Source organism: Cryptomeria japonica, chromosome 8 (assembly GCF_030272615.1).
Source record: "Cryptomeria japonica chromosome 8, Sugi_1.0, whole genome shotgun sequence".
In the NCBI taxonomy this organism is placed as follows: domain Eukaryota; kingdom Viridiplantae; phylum Streptophyta; class Pinopsida; order Cupressales; family Cupressaceae; genus Cryptomeria; species Cryptomeria japonica.
Genome location: NC_081412.1, coordinates 233,133,756 through 233,156,902, shown reverse-complemented (window position 1 = coordinate 233,156,902; position 23,147 = coordinate 233,133,756).

The following is a 23,147-nucleotide window of genomic DNA, read 5'->3' as shown; positions in this document are numbered from 1 at the left end:
ATGATAAATGCCTGATGTAGTCTAGGATTACCATGATCGATTACCTGTTGAGACCCGAAGATACTTGATCAGAGTATCTGTTGATAGTCTAGGTGTGTGGGAGTCGATGTATCTGTGTAGATAGAGTAACTTTCTTGACTTATTGGATGACTTAGGATAGGAAACACAATCCCTCCTATTTAGAGATGGATGGTGATGAACGTGGCTTGATTAGGTTGATTGGGACACGATGTAGGGTATGTGATGCTGATTGTTGAGATGGGGAGGGTTGGGGGGGTTCGATGTTAGAAGAAATGGAGGACCTATGACTCATTCCTATGGAAGAAGAGGAAAATAGAGTATGCATTATTATGACTATGTATGCATGATATGTATCTATTATGAATGTATGGATGGGTGGAATGCAACAAAATGCAATATATACAGATGAGATGAGATGACGATCCATAGTGCTTTATTTTTCATCATTGAGCTTTAAAATGTTGTAAGAAAATACAAGCAACTTGACATAAAGATTCAAAATGACCAGAGTATTTCTTACATGGATTTGATATAGCAAGTTAATACAAGCAACTTGATATAATGGATCAAGTTGACCTGAGTATTGCTTGTGGAACAGATAAGGATTATCTCCTTTCATGCATGACTTGGAACGTCCTCCTTGATCTTAGGTTGATCATATCTTGAGACAAGTGCATACCGTAATAAGAGATAAAACCTTTATCCAGTTTGGATGAGGTAGGAGGAACCAAAGAAAGAGAATTGTACCTGCAAACAAACAATATATACATAAAGAATAAAGAATATGGATCCTTGGTAATGGTTCATGCTCATATGGTCGAGGTATACGCTGTAGTCAGCAAGCTGTAATGATCTATGACTGCATTTTGCATAAGATCATGTAGCTTGGTGAACTTCCCACGTAGACACCATTAGTACATGCCCCAGTACTTCATCGGAAATAATGCGCAAATGATACAAAACAATGCTGAAAGATCCCGATACAGATAAACAAATGATTGTACTCATAAATCAACCAAGTATTTGATAGCTTAACATAATTTTCTTGTCAAAGAAAATGTCATCTTGTCTTTGTTTTGATAAGGAAGGATGCATCCTTGTTTAAGACAGTTTGGATTGTTGATGTTGATTGTGTTGGTCGAGTGATAAGTGGTCATTTGTGTGAGTATTTTGTATCTGGTCGGATGAATATGTACAAGGTGTTGTCATGTTTTTTGGGTGATTTTCGATGGTTTTTCGATGTTTTTGGATTTTGTGTAATAGTTTTTGAATGTTTGTGGATTTTGTGAGTCATTTTTGAATGTTTTTGATATTTTGCGAGACATTTTTGAATGTTTTTGTATTTTGCGAGACATTTTTGAATGTTTTTGTATTTTGCGAGACATTTTTGAATGTTTTTGCCAATGAATCACCAGTAATGTAGAATCCACTTCCATCATCTAGATTGTAAGGGCTTTAAAGGCCTGAGAAGACCTCATGGTTATCTAGAAGGTAAGGGTCAAGTCTAAATTAAGATTACCCATTGGATTAAGAGTTAATCCAAGGATAAACCTTTGTGCAAATGATTAAGAGATAATCATGGTCAAAGCATTAAAGGCTTGATGAGACCTTTGGGTTGGGTAGAGGTTGAGTCAAAACAAATGTTTTAACCATGTGGGAGGGTTTGAGGTAACCATTAATGGTTATTGGAGACTTTGGGGATTAAGTGGTTGAAGGTTGAAAGCCTTCAATGGTTATCAAAGACTTTGAGCCATTTAGTGGTTGAAGGTTGGAAGCTTTCAAAGGTTATCCAAGACTTTGAGACATTTAGTGGTTGAAGGTTGAAAGCCTTTAATGGTTATCAAAGACTTTTAGGCTTTGAGAAGTGACTCCATTTTGCTTAGGAATGTGACAATAATTAGGGGATGGATTAAGCTAATTAGGAAGGGGTTAGAAGAATCTAGAAGGGGATTAGATTTTGCAAGTGGATTTGGTGGGTGAGGGAAAATAGGATTTTATTAAAATAAAAAATCATTTATTTCAATAAATGTGTGCAGGTTGTATTTGGATAAATATTCAAATAAATATTAATTTATTTAAATGAGAAAAAGGAAGATAAAGCATTAAAATGCTTGAAGACTTTGAGGGGAACCATTAAAGGCTTGAAGACTTTAAGGAAAACCATTAAAGTCTTAAGAAGACTATAGAAGGAAGCCATCAAGTTTGAAGACTTTAAAGCCATCAAGTTTGAATACTTTAAGGGAAACCATTAAAGGTTTCAAGTGGGTGAGGATAAATAGGATTTTAAATAAATAATTTATTTAAAATAGTTGTGCAACTTGCTTTTGTAGGAAAATACAAGTGGGTGGAGGATAAAGGTGTTTTAAATAAATTATTTATTTAAAATAATTGTGCAACTTGCTTTTGTAGGAAAATACAAGTGGGTGGAGGATAAAGGTGATTTAAATAAATGATTTATTTATTTAAATGTGAGAGGTGGGATTTTGGGGGATTTAAATAAATATTAATTTATTTAAATGTGAGAGAAGATTTAATTAAATAAATATGATTTATTTATTTAATTAATGGTCTGAATTTGGTTAAGTGAATTAAATCAAATAAATTGAATAATTTATTTAATTAATAGGAGAATAGGGTTAAGATGAATTAATTAAATATTAATTTAATTAATTATTAATTGATGGTTAAATAATCAAATAAATACTAAGTATTCATTTAATTAAGTGGACAGATTTATGTGACTACAAGGTCGATGTTGTGTTTCTTTCTGAGGTTGTTGGCAAAAGTTGTGTGTGTGTATCCAAGTGAAGGGATACGTGATTCTTGCTAGACCAAAAGAGAAGTGATACCTGCAAAGTGTAAGTGCCAAAGGTGAAGAGGAGCTAAAGTGGATCTGCATTGGCATTGAGTGCTCTTACCATATCATTGTAATACCTGTTGATATTTAACCACTTCAATAGTTGGGAAATCCCTTAATAGGGTAGCTTTAACCGGCTCACTGTAAATCCTTTAACATGGTGACTCAAAACCATTGAATTCTTGAAATCCTCTAACAAGGTAACCTTTAACAGGGTTTAGCCCTTAACCGGGTATTCTAGCCATCCCTTAACCGGGTGATCCCTAACAGGATCGGTTCCTAACAAAACCTATTGTTTCAATCTTTAACCGGACAAGGCTCCTAATAGAGCGGACTTCTAAAGAGTTCAAAAATAGCTTGTGGGTATTCATCCCCACCATGGTTTTTCCCAATTGGGTTTCCACGTGAAAAATCTATGTGTCATGTGTGGTGTTATTTATGTGATGGTTTGAGTGATTTGTGTCTGAAGGTAAATCATGTTGATCTGGTTGTTTATATATCTTTGATGATAGATTACTTGTTCATGCACTAGGGTGAAATGGAAATGAAGTATTAGATTGTATGAAAAGATAAGTGTCAACCAGTTTATGCTTGTTACAGTTATTTTGGGTTTTGCCAGGTGTACTCTGTTTAAGACCGATGTTGTTGTTTGTCTGCCAAAGCACAGTGTCTGCTGACAAACCGGTTGTAGGATTGTGTTTTTGCCTGTACTGATTCACCCCCCCTCTCAGTACTAGTTTGGTACTATCCGTTCATCATTGAGTTATCATAATGGTAGTTAGGAAATATAATAAAGCTTATTTACCAAGTAGAAAAAAATATTAATAAAATAATATAAAGCATTATTCACCATGTGAATAAATAATAGCCATGCCCAATTAAATAACCAAAGGATATTAATTAAAATCAAGCCAATTAAATAAATAAATAATTAAATACAAATAACCAAAGTATAAATAAATAAATAAAATCCATTAATAAAATATTAATCAACACTAAAATATAAAAGCAACATTAAACATTAAATAAATGAATAAATAATATTTAAACAATAAATCAATAATTAATAAATAAACGCTAAATCCCAAATAAATAAATAATCAAATCAAACTATAATAATCCATCAATTAAATAAATAAATAACTACATCCTCACAAACCAACAAGAACCACACCACAGTGACTAACATGACAAATCATGCCAAGACAACTAACAAACCAAGGTAGACATCTTAAGCCTAGAGTATATGAAGGGAACTCATGCCATCTCCGAGAACATGCCATTGGGATTTAAAGACACACTCAGACCTATGAAGCCAAGTGGAGTCAATGTCTGGTACTTGTAAATCCTACATCCACAAGCCATGATACAACATATACAAGTATATCATAAACAAGCAAGTGATAAAGAATCGCAACACCACATCATGCTCGTAATGAGTGATGTGACATCATCCCTAACATGAAGACAATCATATAACACACATGCACATCATTATGCCAATCGTCACATATATAATCATGAAATAGGGTTAGTATACCCAAAATGTCATCAAATCCATAATTAATATAATCCATTCCACGTAGCAAAGCATATAGGATCCATCAACATATGTCTATCATATAGCATGATCACAAATAGAAAATATCATCAACCACATAGATCATCAAGTAGCATATGTCCATATAGTGTCGAGCATCATCATAAACATATAAAATGTAAAATAGAGTCACAGTCCTAATCCAAAACATCATAAATGAGTCTAGAGAAGTCTATCATGCATGAAACAAAAGATGAGTCAAGGAGGGACACTGCATAGTAGTTTAGAGCACACAGGGATGATGAACTCTAAACTCCTTTGCCTCTAAGGGGTGAATCTATTAATCCTATAACTCTTTACTTTGATTAGCAAAAGATTCTATATAGACCAGAGTGTAAACAACAAATATTAGCTTTGACAGAGGAGACATTCCAAGAACTGTAGGACAAACAATGATGGGATAGCTAGCAGAGAGATGGAACAATTTGATAAAATAATTAAAGAAGACATAACCACATTCTCTTCATATTTATTATGCAACCATTAGAAGAGCTACATGGTATATATGTCTAGGAAGAGCAAAACAAAACAATAGGCTTCCTCTTATTTTTCAACCACCAATGCTTTTATGACCAATACCAGATTACAGGCAGTATGGAAATGCTTTCAATGAAGAAGTAGAGGTAGCTAGGTAGGATAGGTTGCATGAGAAAAAGGGATCCTATTGGATTCTTGCTACCAGAGGTATAGGCTAGGTCACTCCCAGTGATTACAAATTACAAGCTCGAATGAGGAATCTTGTACCTGCTAGAGGACCAACAGGGAGTTCAGTTGGGGGGATGATGAGCCCATATAATAGCTCATTTTTGTTTATGTATTTATTGGTCATGTCAGGGATTTGGATACTATTATAGGTCTTAAGACTGTTAATGATGGTTCTATGTTGTTTTCCTGAACTTGACAAAAATTAGGCATGAACTTACCTTTATACTTTCTTTTTGATTAAATTGTAGAATATGATAAGTGACTTTGCTATGTGATTTATTCATATTAATCTTGCATGTAGTTAAATAAATTTTATTCTGATGTGAAATGGATATGTCTTTGTTTTGTACATGCTAATGTCATGATGTTGGAATAAATAAGGGAGCAACAATGGTCAAAGCCTCACAACATGGGTGTTCGTGCCAATTAACTGGTTGAAGACAAAGTCACACCATGATGAACATTGAAGGAGTCAACAATTGATTATTTATAGCTCGTGTAGAGTCATAATGAGACTTTAATGTTCATTCTTGTAGCAAAGTAGATCTAGGGAGGATTAGTTATGCTAGATTTCCTCTATAGATGAAACAACTTGATTGTTTCCCATTTGGAGTATAACTTTCTTTCCTTTTCTTATGTTGTAATAAATTGCGTCCTCCTAGTATCTTGGAAGTGGACTTGTTGTTAGTTAGAATCAGTTAGGAGTCTTCTTTCTATAAATAAAGTCCAGATACCCCTTCAGAAAGAGGTTGAACTACAGATATTGTAATATCAACTTCTAGTTTGTTGAAGATCAGATTCAGCTACATGATGGTGTAACAGTGCTTTTGGATAAATAAGATGATGATATTCTAGCTTGCAATACCTAGTTGAGTTTCAGGAAGACTCACTAAGGGAGCACACTTAATAAGAATTCTAATCTTTGTATTAAGTAATTGTAGCGTCCTAAAATTGTGACACTTGCAATTTCGATTGCATTTCGGTCTTCATGATGGCGACGCAACATGCAACCTGAATGGAGACCCTGAAACTTGCTCACGACACTGAAAACTGCATTTTTCAAGCACCCTGGCCTGAACCTCCTTGCACCCTGCTGTCCCGGGAGGTGGGACCAGAGCACCCAGCGCCCTGGTCCCTGGGTCCTATTTTGGGCCCGGTCTCCTAAGGGGCTCGGGTCTTTTTGTTTGCAATTTGGAAATTAACTTTCCCTGGTCGGCCTAAGGTCGGGAAAATCATTCTATCAGCCCTAATTGACAAGTATATAAATGACATTTTCCTCTTTCATATGAGGATGATGAAAAAGGCGTGGAAACTATACTCAAGCATTCAAGCATTCAAGCATTCAAGCATTCTTTCAAGCAATTGATCATTTCAAGTCTCCATTCAAGTCTAAGTGTTGCATTCAAGACAAGGATTCAACCATTGAAGAGGAGATCACATACTACATGCTACAACATACAACATCTAAACCTTCGCACATAAGGATACAAACATCCTTAGAACAAGGTATTAGTACTTGTTTTACATACATTTACATTTACAGCACTTGCTCATTTCTTGGTTAATTCCAAAACCGGGGTTTGACCTAAAGGCAAACCCCCAATCCCTAACCCCCCAATCGTCTTCGCTTTTCTGTGTGTAGGTTGCAGGTACGTGGCTGAAATTGAAGATCTGGAATCCTTGTGCAGAGACGAACAGATCCCCCTTCGTTTCGCGGATTTTTCGGAGTACCGTGGCGCTGGGCGCCATCGTCCCAACAACTTTTGCTCAAATTTGTAGGACAGCGCTGTATCGACATTTTACTGCTAATTCCAGGTCTGCAGCTTCATCCTATAACCCGAACTCAGTTTATAAGCCAATCTTTATGACTTTCTATGCATTCCTAGCTTAATTTCCTTAACAACATTCTTTACAAAAGAGGGTAGCCTTGCTTTCCTAACCCTTGAAATTCATTTAGCATCCAATCTTGCATTGCGTGGGATTGGATCTTATGAGTTTCAACCCCTCTTTTGAATGTAAAGTCTCTCCCCTAAGTGAAAAATCATTGAATCCTAGCGAACCTCCCTTCTCTCTCCTCGGAGTCGAAAGAGGGGAGAACAACTAGGGTTTGATCGCGATTTTTTCTGCTTTACAGTAATTATCTTTCATTTACTATTTAATTGTTGTCCTGGCAGTTGTCTATTCCTACAGATAAAGGAAACAAAGTAGTTTCCTATTTGCTTGTCATGGATTAGATTATTGTTATTCATTTGAGTTTACTCTAGGTGATATTTGTTGTTAAGTATTTTAATTGTTACATGCACTTTACTTTCAATACCATTTCCTTCATAGATAGCATGGCTACAATTGAACCTCTAGTGCATATAATTTGTTGACCCATTTCAAGTATATGCCCTCGGGTTGACATAAGATGAACCTTCATAATGATAAGATAACTACTTATCATGGATATCCAATCCCTAAGGTATGGTTCTATGGCCTAGTTATCAAAACTATTATAGGAGACCAACACCGCACTTATTCATATTGGATAGCATAGAAGTTTGGTGAACCGTGACACCAGCTCCCCTCCACGACACACACTTCTCGAGCACACCAAACTTTGAATTCCTAATGATCCAAAAATCTAAGGAATTTTTTTATCTCAATTATGAACTATAAGTTTGTGGGATGGCTTCAGAGGTCCAACCTCCTATGCTAGCAAATAGAAGGATTTTTTGTAGTTAAAACAATGTCTCTTGGTGGGAGAACTTCAACGAAATCCAATGTCTACCCATGTGGTGGCTACTCACTTCAGAGCCTATCACAGTCCTTGTTAAATGATTTTTATGAATCTCACACAAGTGTGGATACTGAGGTAGCCATCGGTGTAGATAAATGTTGCCAGGCAGTCATGACTTTCACCTAACTTATTAATATATATAGTGAGCTGAAGAAGTACCGCTTGGGTCATTCCCTCTTACCCAATCAAGATCACGAGAGCTAGGGGAGAGGATAGTGTGTGTTAGTAGCAGGTCCCCTCACAAATGTACAAGTGTCCCAATCACATAGAACACACATTCATTCCCTTTAGAGATAGCAATTATGAGCTTATCTAATCAGAAAGTGATCCCTATTCATTCGATTAAGAAAATTGAAGTGTGCGCTAATCTAATCACATAAGTTTGTTTGAGTTTCCAATCTTCGACAACTGTCCCACATCAAACAAATTATTAGTTTGATTGACTTCAATCTTTGTCCCACGGATTCCACAATGTTTTTGATTAAGGTAAAAATAGGTTTTGAAGGGACCCCAAAACCCTTTACAAAGGGACCTTACAAGATAAAAGCATTAAGCAACCAGGAGGAACAAACCCAAGAAAAGCCAGCAAAATAACTAGAGAAAATCAACTAAAGCCCCAAAAAAACCAGCAAAATCTAGCCATACCCGACAAAAGGAACTAATTAATATTTTTCAGGACATTAGCCAAGTTATTTCTAATCCCATATAGGTCTTTGATATTTTCCCTAAGATTAGGGATCTACTTAGCAGACACAACAACAACTTTCTTAACACTTGCTCTGGTTCTCTTTCCAGCTCCACCCGGTGTAGCTTCACTACTTCCAATCTCGATAGCATCTTCATCCATGTCGAGGTCCACCACTGGTTTGGGAGAGCTGGAATTATCAAGGACCTTTGAAATATCCTCAACATTTTTTGTGACAGCAAACAAGATATTCGGGATAATACCCAGCAGGTTTTTCATCGCCACTTTCCCTTCTTCCAGCAAGTTAACCTGAGTAGCCATTTTATTAACTTTCTCCTCCATTTCTTCTTCCATTGCATCTGATCCCTATCATCTTCCTTCCTTTTGTCATCCATCTATTTCCCATTTTTCTCCAGGTTCTTCAAAAGTTTATAAGTCCATCTGTCATAACCCAATCTGGCCTCAGTGAGTTTTTTAAGGTTATCCAAGAATAACCCTTCTCCAGCACATTCCTTTTCCTCACTCAAACTATCCTTTTCCATATCCTTCCCAGGTTCCTTGTTCTTCTCCCTCTCAGAATTCAAATCTTTTTCCTCATTATCCATGTCATCCACATCCACCATAGGTTGGTTGTTGTCATTGCTAGGGCTAGCACTGTGAATTGGGCTATCATAGTCGGACTAGTTCTCACCTTCTTCATGCTCTGCACCCACATCCTCATCTTTCCAACTATCCTTACCCTCTAACTCGTCCGTTTCCATTTCACTTCCCTCTTTTCCAGTTTCCTCTGTGTCATTCTTATTTTCATGGGCTTTCATCCCAATGGCACTCTTTCTTTTTTTCTTGGAGGTTTCCTCCTCCTTGCTAGGTTCCCCTTCATCCAGCATTCTCTTGCCTTTCCCTGGAGAAGCGGATAACCTCTTGTTTTCTAGCATGGCAAGGGTCTTACAGTGCTCATAAGTGAGCAGCAAAAGCCCATAATGGAGCATCGGATTCGAGGGATTCTTGTTGTGTTTGTTGAGAGACCTAGAAAGGGACCTGAAGGGATAGTAGGGCAGGGATACCCGTTTCTCATGTCTAAAGTGGTTTAATAACACAAAGTGATAAGTGTGGGCCCTTGAAAAGTGGCCCTCAACAGTTATGTATTCCATTATGGCATTCAAAACCCAGCCCCAGATTTTCTTGATGTTGGAGGCTTCATAATAACCCCCTGTGGCTTTTCCAATTTTAGCCCTCTCATTTTCTTTACACGGGAACAAATTTACCGCATTATTGGAAACCTTGAGGTCTCTAAAGAAATTAAGCTTGGAGTAAGGAATACCTGTCATAGTCATGATGAGGCTCGCATCCAATTTGAACCTAACACCATAGATTTTAAAGGACCCATTACACCAATTTTAAGAGATTTTGGAGACAATGAGATTAACCCTACCTTTGTCATAATCCACTAGCTTCTCCATGAAACTCATAAGGGATCCTTTTTCTAGCTTCGCCCAAACTTTCGGCATGTCCTTCCATCTGGATGTGATGTCTGGTTCCTCCCTCCTTAAATCTCCTCCCATATTCAAATTTAGACTTTCACCTTTGTTCTTCTGCAAACTCAAAACTTTCTTCCCATTGTCTCTCAAGATTTTGAAAAAGATGACCCACAAAGTGTGCGAAGTGATATTATATTTGATTGGGATTCTGCCACTTTGCCAGGTAATCATAACCTTTCCATCAAAGCATAAATTACTCATATAAGCTATCATGATTATGCAGTCCTTCTTTCCCTGTAAATCTATCCTTTCTGAGGGGCTCTTTAATACTCAAATTAATATCTTCCCCATGCCAAATTATTTGAGAATCAGAGTTAACACCTAGGTTCGCCAGACAACCCGCCACCATTTTTTTATCTCTAAAGGCATGTTCAATGATTATTACTTTAAAACTAGCAATGATTTCCCTAGCTTTAAAAATAATGTTTTCAATGGACCACGATGGCTCGATCTCCCCCTTCAAACACTTGATGATATTAAGTGAGTCTCCTTCAAGCCATAATTTATCATGATTTAGGTTTTTAGCTATAATAAGAGTGTTTAGCATAGCTGAGGCTTCAACAAAATGATTGGTTTGACTCCCCAAAGGACCAGCAACCGCCACTAGGTAACTACCAGCAAAATTCCTGATAATGCCCCCATAACCAACTTTACCTAGATTCCACTTAGAAGCCCCATCAAAGCTGGCCTTTAGCCATCCCTGAGGTGGAAAACACCAAACAAGACCTTCTCTACCCTTCTCCCTACCAGGTTTGGTAGTGGAGAGGTTCCACCTGTCATTGAAGTCTTCTTTAGCAGCTGGTCCATCATCAATACCATTAATGCATTCAAAGATACTCTTGTAAATTTTATCCACCACCACTTCAGGGATGGCACTTTTATCCCTAAATATCATGTTATTACGCTCTTTCTAGACATTCTAGATAACATTCGGGAAGGTAAGTTTCCAAAGCTCCACTATCTTTGGGTTAGAATTAGGGCATTGCCATTGCTGCCAAGATTCCCCTAAAGAGTTCGGAAAGACCCAACTCAACTTCCACCTACTTAAAATAATTTTCCAAATTTCCTGGCTGAAGGTACACTAATGGAGGATATGGCAAGTAGACTCTTCTTCCCTGCAACAAAGAGAACACCTATTAGGAAAAACAAATCCTCTCTTTTGAAGGTTGTCCAAAGTTAATACCTTGTTTTGGATAAAGATCCAAAAAAAGATATTAACTTTAGGAACTAACTTTTTGTTCCAAACTTTAGCCCAAATAGGAGTTTCTTCCACAACTTTATTTTGGATAGCCACGGCCGAGGACACAGAATACTCCCATCTGGGGTTTCCCTCCATATCAAACTATCCTCTTTGTTGTCTCTAAGAATTTTAGAAGAAAGCACAACTTTCACTCTGGACTCTACTGGTTAAAATCAATCCATTTCCCATTTCTCTAGTAATCTCTGACCAGGCCCCCAAACCTGCTTTTGAACCAATCTTTCCACTCATAAAGGATTGGAATTTCCTCCAGAGATTTATCCATTATCCATCTGTCTTGCCAAAATCTTATACTTCTACCATTTCCCAGATTCCACATTCTACCAGCTGCAACCCAACTTTTTGTCGATTGAACTACATTCCATATTGCAAAACCTTCAACAATAAAAGATTTATCTAAAAATTCTTCCTCAGAGGGTTTCATGTGAAGATATTTATTTCTCCAGATTAAATTCCACTCTCTTTCCTCCCATTCATCCTCCAAATTTGTTTAGCTAATAAGGCATTGTTCATAGAACTAATATTCCTTAAACCCAACCCTCCAGCGGCCTTAGGAGAACAGATTTTATTCCAGGCAATAAGGGGAATTCTATTCTTGACTTCCACTCTTGACCAAAGAAACTTTTTTTGGATTCTTTCAATTGCTTCCGCAAACTTTCTAGGAATTTTAAACAAACTGAGGGCATAAACAGGCAGGTTTTGGAGAGACGCTTTGAGTAGAGTAACTTTGTCCGCTTGGCTAAGGACAACCCCTTTCCAACTAGCCAGTTTGGAGTTGAATCTGTCAACTAACTTAATCCAAAAATTATCCACAGGCTTGATACCAAAGTGAAGCCCCAAATAAGTGGAGGGAAGCTCATCAATTTTATAGCCAAGAATTCTTTCAATCCTTAATTGTCTTTGAATAGGGGTATTGATGAAGAACAAAGAGCTCTTATCCCAATTAATTTTTTAACTAGAGGTAGATTCATAAATATTCAAAATGTTCTTCATATTTTTAGCTTCCCTAATGGTAGCTTCCCCCATAGTGATAGAATCATCAACAAACTGTTCATGAGTACAGGTAAAATTGGAGGAGGAAGGTTTCAGTCCTTTGAGATTGCCTTCTTCCACATTTTTAAAGATGAATCTACCAAAACTTTCAGCTAAAATAATAAATAAGATAGGGGAAATGGGATCCCCCTGTCTAAGACCTCTTGTACTTTTGAAGAAACTAGAAGGAGATCCATTGACAATAACAACATAAGAGGAAGTTTCCATCAATTGAGAGCAAAGCTGAGTAACTTTTTCTCCAAATCCAAATGCTTTCATAATCCTTAAGAGAAACTGCCAATTCACTCTATCATAAGCTTTTGCCATATCCAACTTCAGCAAGAAACCCTGTTTGTTAGCCACCTTTAGAGAATGAATATTTTCATGAACTAAAATAATGGAGTCCAAAATCTATCTACCAGGGACAAAACCATTTTGTTGGGCTGAGATAATTCTTGGAAGAATATCCAGTAGTCTGGAGGTAAGAACCTTGGACAAAATCTTGTAAACAGAGTTGCAGAGACTAATAGGTCTAAACTTATTAAGAGAATCAGCTCCAAGGATCTTCGGAATAAGGACAATGAAAGTAGCATTCAGTTCTTTAATAAGCCTTCTAGATCCAAAGAATTATTTAACACCTTTACAAATATCAGTCTCCACAATATGCCAAAAAGATTGGAAAAAGAACATAGGAAAACCATCCTGTCTAGGAGACTTGTCTCCTTGAAAAGAGAACACCGCCTTTTTGATTTCCTGATTAAAAGAAATTCTAGACAGATGTTTATTGTCTTCCTCAGTCAAGGTGGGAGGAATAGCTTGCAACAGGAGATTTTGGTTACTGGCGTCAAGGTTATCCACTTCTCCTAGAAGGGTACCAAAATAATCTAGAGCTTCTTTTCTTATATCATTATCCTCCGTTAAAATCCTTTTATTATAGGATAACCTGGATGTCATGTTAGCCTCCCTATGCTTAAGAGCAGTTAAGTGGAAAAACTGGGTATTTTTATCACCTTCATTCAAGTACAAGGTTCTTGATCTTTGTCTCTAGAACATCTCCAGAACCTCTAACCTAAGTAGAAAAAGCAACACGCAACTAAAAAACAACATTGAAAAAAAGCAACATGCAATAAAAAAGTGACTTGCAATAAAAAACATGCAACTAAAAAAGTGACATATAACTAAAAAGTGACATGCAAATAAAAAAAGAGACATGAAAATAGAAAAAGGTGGCATGCAACAAAAAAAGTGACATGCAAATAAACAAGTGGCATGCAACAAAAAAAAGTGACATGCAAATAAAAAGCGAAAGAAAAGCGGCATGCAAAAAAGTGACATGCAAAAAAAGCAACATGCAAATCAAGAAAGCAAGGTGCAAGAAAGCAACATGCAAAAAAGCAACATGCAAATCAAGAAAACATGCAAGAAAGTGACATGCAAAAAAGTGGCATGCAAATAAAAAAAGTGAAAATATGTTTATGAATTAACCCCCTAATTAGACTTTGTGCAATTTATCAACTTGAAATTGAAACTCAATTTATCCCCTAATTAGACTATGTGCAATTTGTCAACTTCAAATTGAAACTCAATTAACTACCTAATTAGAATCTAAGTGCAATTTGTTGCATGAAAGGAAAGATTAATTCAATCCTAATTAGAAACTAAATGCAATTTGTAGCATGAAAGGAAAGATTAATCCAATCCTAATTAGGAACTAAGTAAAATTTGTTTATTCAATTTTAAGCCTTTGATTGATTAAACCTTGCAACCATTAGCTCTTCTAAAACTTGCACAAAAACAATGATGAATATGGAAATAAAGAAAATTGGTCTTATGGAACCTGTATCTAATAAAAAATTTGATAAAAGAAGTTAAATGGGAGCATGATTCACATCAGGTTCACCAAAAAATGTGGGGTAGGAAATTAGGCAAAGGATTCATGACATATAAAAGCCAACTACAAAAGCATAAATGTCATTAAATATAATCCTAACACATTGAATAGAAGTATGGAAGCAAAACACTTAAAATAAATGCAAACCAAACACAAGTGCTTCTTTCATGTTCTCGTATTATTCTTCTTTCTCCTTCAAATGTGTGTGGCTCTCACCTACAAAGCAAGTGAGTGGAAAACAAGATGATATAATGATTTAGATAGTGTAAGCATACTCAAAATGTGGTTGTTAAAAATGAGCAATGAGAGCTCAATTTATAGAAAAATTGGGATTGATTAGATGGCTAAGATTGAAAAGATTTTTGGTTAGATGAACACACCTGATTGAGTGCATGACAGAGCTACCAATTAAGGAAGGATGAAGATAGAAGAAAGCAAATGGGAAGATATTATGACAATAAATAATAAAATCTTTAATTATATTCTCATAAATACCAAATTAGGAAGTTGAAAAAATGAGGAAGATTTTAATAATTAAAAATTATTAAATATCTTCATTCAAAAAGATAAATAGAATAATTAAAAAAAAAAAATCCTCTTATGAGAGGATGCCTAGAGATAATTAATAAATAAGAAAAAGTATATTTTTGAAGATTCATACCTCATTTTTTAATTTATAATTAAGATTAATAAGATATTTCTAAAAAGATAGATTTTTGAAAATCAAAGAAGATATTAGTTTCCCATTTCAAAAATTAGGAGGATATTATGAAAAGATTTAATAATTAAAAATTATTAAATATCTAAGAGGATAAAACAAAAGAAAAGAAAAGAAAAATGAGGAAATATCCTCACATGAAAGGATAAATAGAGACAATTAATAAATAAAATTAATTAATTATCTTTATTTTAGAGGAAGATAAATATGATTTATTAATTTATTGCTCATATTTATTAAAAAAAAATTATATTGATTATAGAGAGTAAAGCGAGTGTACATATCTAAGTATATAACTGACTGAGAGACCTCAAAAAATCAAATCAACATATCAAACTTTTAGTATGTTGATCATACTAGAATCCTAACTAAGAAGGACTGACTAATTACATGGTAATATATGTCTGTCTAGATACATAGCTATGCACAAAGTGTACATTGAGTTTCAAAATATATATGACAAAATTTACATCCATGCGACCCATCCCAATGGGCCTTCCATCCAGACTATCCTTTGATCATCCCTCATTCTGGCTAAGTATATCATATGTTGTCGAACCAAGGCTCTATTGCCCTTGATTTCCTCCAGGAGAGCATCCAAGACATTGACAAAAGGAGTACCTTCAACATTTAGTCTGTGCCAAGTGTATCTGTGAGAGAGCTCATGGATGAAGATCCTGATGTGGTTGTCAGTCAAAAACCTTTAGAATTTCTCCTTGTTCAGTCTAATTACCAAATCCACCTATGAGGAGACAAACTAATGTGTGAGTCTACGAAAAGACTCAGTAAGGACCCTCTCTTTACTTTGAAACCTTTCTTCATTTCTGATTCTCTATATATACCAAAGAACTTCGCAAGATAATAGGTTCCATAACAGATTGTTGTCTTTTTTAATACCTTTAATATTACCAGTAACAATATCAAGAGTGTTAATATGCAATGGAATTGAAAAACCAAACGTTAGCCAGATTTCCTTGGCAATGATACAATCAAAGAAGATATGTCTAGCAGTTTCTTTAACTTTACATATGTTACAAATAACGTCTCTATTATGTTAAGGCCTGATAGGAAGCTTATCAAGTATTAGCAACCATTTGAATGTCTTCATTTTGGGAGCCAACGGGATGCTCCAAAGAATTTTAAACAACTTACCCCATTCCACAAGTGTTAAATCCGAATACTAGTAAGAATTAATACATTTTAGAATACTATCATTGTGCATCAGAGAATTATAGACAGAGATGGATTTCAACTTACAAAGTATAGTACCCTCAAACCAAGAGAAATCTACAAACCTATTTTCAATAGTTACACATCTTTTGGGAAGATGCAAAGCAACACAGGCGTTATACATGATGTTATAAGTCCTCTTATTAGAGGCAGGGAGTTGATACTTACTAGAGAGGTCTGTTGGCATATGCACACTCCAATGAGACATTGTATGTGATTGAAGCTTTTGTCATTGATGGAAACCTTACAATCCTATGGCACCGACAAGGCATTATACCGGCAAGGCATTACACTAGCAAGTTAGTGCACTGGCATCAGCATATCACACTCAGAACACCGGCACTGGCATAGAAAAAGGAAGCATACTAGCACAAAAGCCGACAGGATTTTTGTTATATTATATTTTGTTTATTATTGTAAAAACTTTGTAAGCCGACTTGGCAAGTTGTAAAAAGACCTAGGCCCGTATTTCAATTAGTTCCCAAGGTAGAAAAGAAAGATGATACTTTAGATTCTTTTTCTCAAATTCCTAAAGGAGTTGTTTATGCTGAAAACCCCACAATTTACATTCACTACAACATTGAGGAACTAGGAGATGAAGAGATTAAAACCATGTTTAAATCTGTCATATGTGATGAACCGGTAATGTAAAAGATGAACATAAGATCATTGAAACCCTAGGATTTACAGAGATCCTTACCATTCCTGAATTCCCCAAGGATGTGATTAGGATAGTCTTAAGCAGCGTACAAGGTGAATTTTTCTGGTTAGATGCAATTCACAAAATCACCAAGGAAGCTGTGAAAGCTGTCACAGGGTTACCAACCACCGGTAAAAGGCCAAACAAAACTAAGAAGGTCTCCAATGACCTAGTTACTCAACTAACTAGTGTCACATCTGATAAAAGGTCCTTAAGAGTCAATGATGTAAAAGATACTAATGTAAGATTTATCAGCATGATATTAGGATATAAGGCAACTCATGCAAACAGACTCAATTCAGTGTCAAGTCTGTGCATTAAGAGTGCTTATGACATGGTCACAGATAATGCAAAGATTGATGTATGTGAGTGGTTGAAGGATGAATTAATTGACAACTTAGGCAAGATTAAGAAGGAAAAGAAAGGAACTTTTAGGTTTGGAAATCTGCTAGTATGTCTGATGCTACATATAACCAAATAGGAACAGGTTCATGAGGAGACAATGCCACCGGCAACTGGTGAAGTACACAAACCATTGCTTAAGGAAATGCAAACACAAACAGACCTACTAGAGGTCAATACAAGCTTGGTTACTTCCACCGGCGGTACTCAGAATGTAGGTTCCTCATCATCAGGCTACAAATCAACTAATGTGACTGAAGTACTCTTAGATTCAATTAAAAAGATAACAGATTGCAGCTCACAAGCTTATAAGGCAATAGATGACACCACACCAATTTTGAAGGTAATTGCTCCTAACTGTAATATAGACAATAAAGATTCTTTAGGACAACTTGATACCTTGTGTAAATATATCACAGAAAACATTGAGAAAATAAAGGAAGAGACATTGAAGGACAAAGTAGAAATTGAAAAACAAAGATTCTTTGATGAGCAGATAAAGAAGTGTACTAGGGGTTTTGACACACTTCTACCGAAACTGTGTAATTTATTGAAAGAATACAAAACTCTGTACAAAGACACCTGTAAGACAAACTTTTTGACAGTAGACATAGATAAGAAAATAAGCAAGGTACAGGATGAAATCAATAAACTTGCTGATAATTTTGTTAACTCACTTGTTACATTATCAGTTTTTGAGCAAAGGATAACAAATTTTGAGGAAGAATTACTTAAATTGGAAAGAGAAAAGGAGAGAATAGTGAATAAGGCAAAGCATCTAAGATTAAAACTGAGTCCAAGATTGGACTATCTAGCATCATTGCAGAAGGAAATATCTGAGGCACTGATACAGGGACAGAAAACACCGGCAGAGCATTTGCAGCATCTCACCGGTACAGTTAAAAGAATAGAGACAACAATAAGAGACAGTAAAAAGTTTATGGAGAGTATAAACTTGATTTTGGCAGATCTATTTCAAATTGTAACTACCCAGTTACAAGGTTGAAACTACAAACTCTACTGACATCTTGACAACCTTTGTCATTGATGCCAAAGGGGGAGTAGTGGGATGAGAAAATTCAATATCACAGGAATCATATGCTCAGGGGGAGCACACACATTTTTGGTAACAGTTTTGGACTTCACATTTTTGGATAATTTTTGGATACACTTTTGAAATTTCTCATGAGTGTTGCCATCAATGCCAAAGGGGGAGATTGTTGGCATATGCACACTCCAATGAGACATTGTATGTGATTGAAGGTTTTGTCATTGATGGCAACCTTACAATCCTATGGCACCGGCAAGGCATTATAAGAGAGATCATTGTAAACATTTTTAGTAAGTGAAAGGAAGTGAAAAGAAGAAGATATTAGGTAGACCTATTATGCGAAATATAGGTTAGAGGTTTTATGTAAAGAAAAAAACACAAATTGGTATTGGATTAGGCATTATAGATGCTAACGTAAAATAGTACAAGTTATTGGATTTGTATAATCCACATTGTAAGTCAGTGAGACTTCCCATTTGAGCAGTGAGCTCTAGGCACTTGGCCTTCCTGCATGTGCAGGTCCCTATTGTAAGTAATATTCTCTTATTGGCCAGTAAGTGAATATTGTGGGTCACAAATCCCACCGAGGTTTTTCCCACACTGGGTTTCCTCATTAAATCCTTGTGTTATGGTGTGGTTTTCATGTGGATGCTTTTAATTTTGTTCATTGCATTATTTCTTGCATACCGGTACACTGTTATAATATGTTCTGCGTGTTTTAAATTGAGCAATTCTAATTACCGGTTAGATATTGATTCACCCCCCCCTCTCAATATCTATGGGATTCCTAACAAGGTCATCCCATGAGATGAGATCATTATTCAAAAAAATATCCTTGAAGCAGAAGATGCCTTTGTTGGCCCGATTTTTGGTTGAGCAACCTTGAGTAAGAGCTAGGGGTTTGCCATTGTGGAATAAATTCCACCAAATTGACCTCTTCCCACATATGAGATCATCCCTACGAGCCCAACTGTTAGCTATATTAATCCTAACACTCTCCCACGCCCTCCAAATTGACTTGAACACTAATGAGCCCTCAGTAGAGACAGGGAAACTTCCAGCTAAAAGGTCACTAAGAGGGAGGGATTTCCAGGATTTAGCAGCTTTAGGAACTCCCAACCTAATATTATTCCTAATAAGTATCTTCCATGGCTCATTACCATCCATTGCATGGAATATCCACTTATCTGCTAGTGAAACCTCTTCAACTTTAAGGTCCTTCAGCCCCAATCCCCCAATTGCCTTTTCCATACAACACCACTGCCACTTAACCGAATGTGCCTTTCTATTCCCTTTTCCATCTGACCATAGAAAGTTTCTGATGATCTTCTGTATATCATTAATTTGGTAATTACTGAACATCCACATTGAGGCGTAGTAGATACTATATGAAGAGAGAATTTTTTGACAAACTTGTACTCTCCCTACTAGTGAGAGGTAATGGTTGTTCCACTTGGTGAGTTTCCCTTCAATCTTATTTTTGATCCAACTCCACATATCTTTGAGACAAGGAGAAATAGAGAATGAAATCCCTAGGTATCTAACAATCTTGTTAGGTCCTCCCTACTGAAAACCATAAGGAGAAAGCTAGTCTGGGGGTGATCAGACTAATTGAGCATGGTAGATTTAGACTGATAAATTATTGCATCAGATTCATCATAGAACATCTTAAGTTTGGAAGAAAAAGAATCCATGTTAATCTCAGATAGCTCAATAAATAGTGCAGTATCATCTACAAACTATATGTTAAGAAGATTTGGTATATCAAACAGATTAATTCCTTTAACTTTAGGAGATAGGGTGTCATCTCTTAACAAGTAGTACAAAGCATCTGAGGCAATAACAAAAAGGGAAAGGGCAAGAGGGAAACCTTTCCTAATAGACCTACTTAACTGAAAGGGTTGTGAGATGGATCAATTGACTTCAATTTGTGCATGGGCATGCTTGAGGAGGACCTGAAAAAAGTGACACAATACCTCGGGAAACCCAAATTCTTCAAGCATCATGGTGATGAATTTCCATTCAATCCCGTCATAGGCTTTTTCAAAGTCTAGAAGAAACATGGCTACCTTCTAATCCAAGTTTTTGGCCCATTACATTGCCTCCCAACTAGTGATCAAGTTTTCAAGTATGTATCTACCTTTAATGAATCATGTTTGAGTAGCACAAATGAATCTAGGAAGGATATTTTCTAGTCTGATAGCTAGCATTTTGGCCAAAATTTTATAAAAAACATTGAGGAGGGTGATGGGCCTCCAATTTTTATAAGAGCCTTGTCCCCCTCTTTAGGAAGTAATTTTATGAGGCCCCTATTAATGTCATCCCCAAGGGAACCTTTCTTAGTGGCTTCCCTGTAAACTTCTAGCAAGTCATCTGCAATCCATTTAATGTTGGCTTTGTAGAATTCAATGGAAAGCCCATCAGGGCCTGGGGCCTTATCATTATGAAGTGAGTTAATGGCTCTCTTGATCTCCTCCACTGTAAATGGTTGACTGAGCCACTGGTCTTCTTCACTTGAAAGAAGCTTGGGAATGAGAGAACAACATCTCTCTCTTGCAAGAAGGGAGGTAAGTAAGTCTTCAGATAAAAAAAGCTTTTGGTAGAATATCAGGAATTCTGCCATGATGCCTTCCCCACTAGAGATCTCTTTGTCTTCCACCCAAATCAATTCTTTCTCTAGTTTTTTTCTGCTTAATAAACCTAAAGAAACAATTAGATCCTTTATCTCCCTAATGCAACCATTGCATTTTGGCTTTTGCCCTTGCTCCTATTGCTCTGTCACATTGTAATTTCCTAAGTTTGTCTCTAGCCATAGCCACCGAATGGGTGAGGTCAACATTACTTGGATCATTTTGGATCAGTTCTTTTGCCTTATGCATATTGGAAGTGAGGATAAGTTCAACTTGCCTCACTTCCTTAGCTTTCTTTTTGCCCACAGTATTAAGGATGTTTTGCCAATTGGTCACAGAAGTGTTCCATCTTACAATATTGGAGTTAGAATGAGAATTTTTTCTATTAAAGAGCCTGACAATGTGGATAGCAGCGAAAACATCTTGATCTTCTAATAGTTTTGTGTTGAGAATAAACTTGTTATTGCCCTTAGTCTGCTCATTGACACCATCCCTGAAAGAAATTTGGGCAATAATGGGGTGATGATTAGATAGAGAGGAGGGCTAGACCCCCACCGGGCAACCTTGTTGATTGAGTGCAAAGGAGAAGAAGTCCTTATTGGCATAGAATATGCCAAGTCTAGAATAGATTCTACTATGCCCTTTTTGGTAGTTACACTAAGTAAACCAAATTCCTTTGTGGGTAGATCTCATGCCTTCTAAAGGATCATATAGTCTCTTTATTCCTTTCAGCATATCCCAATTAATATTTTCTCCACCTTTCCAATCCAGATTAGTGCCTCCCATCTTATCCTCCCAGTGCTCAATCATATTAAAATCTCCTCCCATGATCCATGGGATGTCTAGCAAGGACGTAAGCCATTGCCATAGATTGGCTCTCTGCCTATAATCATTTGGAGCATAGACTATACATATACCAAAGGTGTCATCACCATTTTTAATGGAGATCTAGACTGCTTTGTTACATGGGGATATTCTGAAGTAGACGATTTAGACTTTCCATTTGGGGTTAATGAGAATCACGGCTCCCCCCTTCCCCTTGTCATGTTTGGTGCAAAACTTTAGAGCATCTTTCCAAACAAAATTCATGTTGACATCCAATGAGAAATTAATGGCTTTGACTTCTTGAAGCATGACAAAGTCCAAGTCTTTGTATTGATTCATCATTCTTCTAAAAATGTATTTCCTATCAGGAGATTCCAACCCCTGGATATTCCATGAAATGCATCTCATGGTCAACTAGATCTTAATTGTCTTCCTTGGCAGCTTTGAAGCTACTAAAACGCTTTGGCATGCTGGATTTTTTATTGGAATTATTATGCAGAGGAGAGTTTTTATTCTTGGATCCAAGAGGTCTCCCTCTTTTTCTCTTGACATTTTCTTCTGCTTCTGAAAATATCCTCATCCAAAGCTCCTCTATCCCAAACCCCATCACCACTAGTGACAGAGCAGTTGGAAATTAAATCAGTCTCTACTTTGGACTTGTTGAAAATTTTATTTATAATGATAATAAACCATGAGTTCATGTTGAAGCTACAGAAGTTTTCTAAAAACTGATTAAGAGTACCCTTAAAGAGTCCCTATAAATACCTTTAATAATTTCATTGACATTAGGTTCACAAACCCAATCGGCCAAATTCAACCATTGGATGAACAAAATAAACTCTCACCGAAAGGCTTAGTTTCACCGAAAAGATGTATCCCTTGTGTTGAAGAAATTGTTAAATGCTTCCTCGATAAAATAAACCATCAAAGGGACTATGGCTGTGAGTAGACTCGAAAGGGACTCGTCAAAGTCATTATTTCTATTGAAAAATACATTCAAGGGCCAGTAGTGATACTATTTCGAAGAGATGTGGGCTTCGAAGAACCGATAAAGCAATAGGCCAATGTTTAAAGTCTTTCTGATAAAGTAAAAAATCATCAGGGAAGGTTGATCATCGATGGAAGGGTTTTTTTCTCTTGGAAGGGTTTTTGATCATCGATGGACAAGTTGTTCCAAGGTGTAACGATGCGATGGGTTTCATCAAAAATTAAAATGACAAAA